The sequence below is a fragment of the Hemitrygon akajei genome, unplaced genomic scaffold, assembly GCF_048418815.1.
Source record: "Hemitrygon akajei unplaced genomic scaffold, sHemAka1.3 Scf000075, whole genome shotgun sequence".
NCBI classification, from domain to species: domain Eukaryota; kingdom Metazoa; phylum Chordata; class Chondrichthyes; order Myliobatiformes; family Dasyatidae; genus Hemitrygon; species Hemitrygon akajei.
This window is the reverse complement of record NW_027331961.1, coordinates 2515219-2519303: the sequence shown is the minus strand read 5'-3', so window position 1 is coordinate 2519303 and position 4085 is coordinate 2515219. Positions and strand designations below refer to the sequence as shown.

Here is a 4085-nt window from a genome sequence, read left to right as displayed (position 1 = left end):
CTCCCCCATCCCCCTTCCTCTGTGGGATATCTCTTCCCCTTCCCCCAACCGCCTGTGGGATCTCTCTTCCCAATCCCTTTCCTCCGGTGGGATCCCTCTTCCCCATTCCCCTTCCTGTGGGATCTCTATCCCCCATCCCCCTTCCTCCTGTGGGATCTCTCTCCCCCGTCCCCGTTGCTCCTGTGGGATCTCTCTTCCCCATCCCCCATCCTCCTGTGGGATCTCTCTCCACCATCCACCATTCCTATTGTGGGATCTCTCTACCCCATACCCCTTCCTCTTGTTGGATCCCCGTTCCTCCTGTGGGATTTCTCTTCCCCATCTCCCTTCCTCCTCTGGGATCTCTCTCCCCCGTTCCCCTTCCTCCTGTGGGATCTCTTTCTCCCGTCCCCCTTCCTCGTGTGGGAGACTTCCTCCTGTGGGAACTCTCTCCCACATCCCCCGTCCTCCTGTGGGATTTCTCTCCCCCATCCCCTTCCTCGTGTGTGATCTTTATCCCCCGTCACCCTTCCTCCTGTGGGATCTCTCTTCCCCGTCCCCCTTCTTCCTGTGGGATCTCTCTCCACCTTCCTCCTGTGGGATCTCTCTCCCCCTTCCTTCTGTAGGATCTCTCTCCCCCATCCCCTTCCTCCTGTGGGATCTCTCTCCCACATCCCCCTTTTTCCTGTGGGAACTCTCTCCCACATCCCCATTCCACCTGCGGGATCTCTCTCCCCCATCCCCCTTCCTCCTGTGGGATCTCTCTTCCACATCCCCCTTCCTCCTGTGGGATCTCTCTTTCACATCCCCCTTCCTCCTGTGGGATCTCTCTCCTCCATCCCCCTTCCACCTGTGGGATCTGTCTTCCACATCCCCCTTCCTCCTGTGGGATCTCTCTTCCCCATCCCCCTTCCTCCTGTGGGATCTCTCTTCCACATCCCCCTTCCTCCTGTGGGATCTCTCTTTCACATCCCCCTTCCTCCTGTGGGATCTCTCTCCCACATCCCCCTTCCTCCTGTGGGATCTCTCTCCCACATCCCCCTTCTTCCTGTGGGAACTCTCTCCCACATCCCCCTTCCTCCTGGTGGAACTCTCTCCCACATCCCCATTCCACCTGCGGGATCTCTGTCCTCCATCCCCCTTCCTCCTGTGGGATCTCTCTTCCACATCCCCCTTCCTCCTGTGGGATCTCTCTTCCCCATCCCCCTTCCTCCTGTGGGATCTCTCTTCCACTTCCCCCTTTCTCCTGTAGGTTCTCTCTCCCCCATCCCCTTCCACCAGTGGGATCTCTGTCCCCCATCCCCTTCCTCCTGTTTGATCTGTTTCCCCCATCCCCTTTCCTCCTGTGGGATCTCTCTCCGCCACCCTCCTTCCTCCTGTGGGATCTCTCTTCCCCATCCCACTTCCTACTGTGGGATCTCTCTTCCCCATCCCCCTTCCTCCTGTGGGATCTCTCTCCCCCATCCCCCGTCCTCCTGTGTGATCTCTCTTCCCCATCCAACTTCCTTCTGTGGGATCTCTGTCCTCCATCCCCCTTACTCTTGTGGTATCTCTCTTTCCCATCCCCCTTCCTCTTGTGGGATCTCTGTCCCACATCCCCCTTCCTCCTGTGGGATCTCTCTCCCCCACCCCACTTCCTCTTGTGGGATCTCTCTTCCACATCCGCTTCCTTCTGTGTCTTTCCATCCTTTACCTTAGGAGATGTCTCTTCCTCCATCTCCCATCGACATTTCCCGATTCTCAAATCTTCCTCACTGTTTGACTTTCTCCCCTTCACCCCTGCCCTTTCCGATTGTCTCACCTCAGGAACACTTTTCTATCCATCAGGGAATAAGAGAGAATATGTGGAGTTTACAGGGTCACACCGACAGACGAAATTACTGACATTCGGTGAATTCCTTGGAGCTGGGCAGTGAGGGTCATTGACAGTGATGGGAACTACGATCAGTGAATTAATAAAGGGTTTAATGCTCCCTGAAATATCCGAGTGAGAGAAATGCCCCCAGACACACGGTTTTAATCACTATGTTCATCAATTTGTCTGTTTGTGTTTAGACTGAACAATAATAAACTGGGAAATTCAGGAGTGAAACTGGTGTCTGCGGCTCTGAGGAACCCGGAGTGTAAAATACAGACACTGTGGTAAGTACCAGACTGTGGGAGATTGTGTTTACAGTCACTGGGTGTCTGACACTGAACATTAATGCGATCAGTAATTGTGTTACTGATAAACACTGGGGATTTGTACCGTCTCCTGTCTCTCTGTGTCCTTCACCCTCACTCTCTCTCATCTCCAGGCTGAACAGTGTCGGTCTCACAGATTCCGGTGCCGAGGATCTCGCCTCCGCTCTCAGTACAAACCCATCACTGAAGGATCTGGACCTGAGTGAAAACTCTCTGACAGACCGATCTGTCCCCGCTCTCCGCCGCCTCATACAGACCCTCCTTAGTCTGAAGTGGATCCTGTGAGTGTTTGTGTTAATGTTCAATGTGATAAAATATCAGCGGATCCGCGGTTTTTCTGGTGATATTTGTCTGTGAGTGTTGTTGAAACATTAACCCCGGTCTTCTGCTACTGACACTGTTGTGTAATCTGTTTATTTCATCTTTATTCTCCCATCTGTTTCAGGCTGTGGGACAATCGGTTCAGTGAGACCGGGATGAAGGAACTGAGATCTCTGCAGGAACCCAGACCCGGACTGAGAGTGACCGTGTGAACATCCCCGCCCGCGGGGTGGGGACATTTGGCCGACTCCCCGCCCTCACCTTTAACTCCCACCCTCACCTTTATCGGCCGCGCGCCGGGCTGATTCCCAACGGTTTTAACGGAACCAGCTCGGTCCTCGCGTTGTGTGCGTCCCTCGCAGCGGTCCCGCCGTGACGTGTATCCGTCTGTTGTCCGGCGGGGCAGCTTCCGCCGGATGTGCGTGTTCGAGATTCCCCACGTGACTCCCCGGGGAATTAACCGGACAGGAAGAGCCCGGGGTCCGGGTCTTAGTCTGGGACAGCGGTGTCCCGGGGTGGGGGGTATGATCCTGGGAGAGAATCCTTTTGCTCCCTTTGCTGAGGACGGTGCATTCGGCAGCCTGGCCGATATAATGATGTTAAATGGACAAATCCCTCGGCAGTGACCCTGGATCTGCAGCGATCCCGGACACGGCCCTGAAGTGTGATTTTATAATCATCGGTTCACCGATGCAGAGTGACGGTGTGAAACGGGACTGATTATTCAACCGGTCACTCCTTGTCGCCGGTCAGTTATATCGTTTTGATGTCTGACTTAAAAAATATAAATGAAGGTTTCTTATTGCTGTATTGACACTTATGGATAATAAAATTTGCTGTAAATTACCAAAAGATTTGTGATAAAGAAAGAATTATTTCTCATGTAACCATGTAACAATTACAGCACGGGAACAGGCCATCTCGGCCCTTCTAGTCCGTGCTGAACGCTTCCTCTCACCTAGTCCCACCGACCCGCACTCAGCCCATAACACTCCATTCCTTTCCTGTCCATATACCTGTCCAATTTTACTTTAAATTACAATATCGAACCTGCCTTAACCACTTCTACTGGAAGCTCATTCCACACAGCTACCACTCTCTGAGTAAAGAAATTCCCCCTCGAGTTACACTTAAAATTTTGCCCCCTAACTCCCAACTCATGTCCTCTTGTTTGAATCTCCCCTACTCTCAATGGAAAAAGCCTATCCACGTCAACTCCATCTATCCCCCTCGTAATTTTTAATGCCCCTACCAAGTCCCCCCTCAACCTTCTACGCTCCAAAGAATAAAGACCTAACTTGCTCAACCTTTCCCTGTAACTTAGGTGCTGAAACCCAGGTGACATTCTAGTAAATCTCCTCGGTACTCTCTCTATTTTGTTGACATCTTTCCTATAATTCGGTGACCAGAACTGTACACAATACTCCAAATTCGGCCTCACCAATGCCTTGTACAATTTTAACATTACATCCCAACTCCTATACTCAGTGCTCTGATTTATAAAGGCCAGCATACCAAAAGCTTTCTTCACCACCCTATCCACATGAGATTCCACCTTCAGGCAAGTATACACCATTATTCCTAGATCACTCTGTTCTACT

At 52.1% G+C, this 4085-nt stretch overlaps 1 long non-coding RNA gene across 1 annotated transcript; it reads left to right on the top strand.

Annotated features, from left to right (window-relative positions):
* Positions 1-1757: 1757 nt before the first annotated feature.
* Positions 1758-3316, top strand: LOC140722339 (uncharacterized). Its single transcript, XR_012097589.1, has 3 exons — positions 1758-2121; positions 2277-2444; positions 2609-3316. It is a non-coding gene; the product is annotated as an uncharacterized lncRNA (long non-coding RNA).
* Positions 3317-4085: the final 769 nt, after the last annotated feature.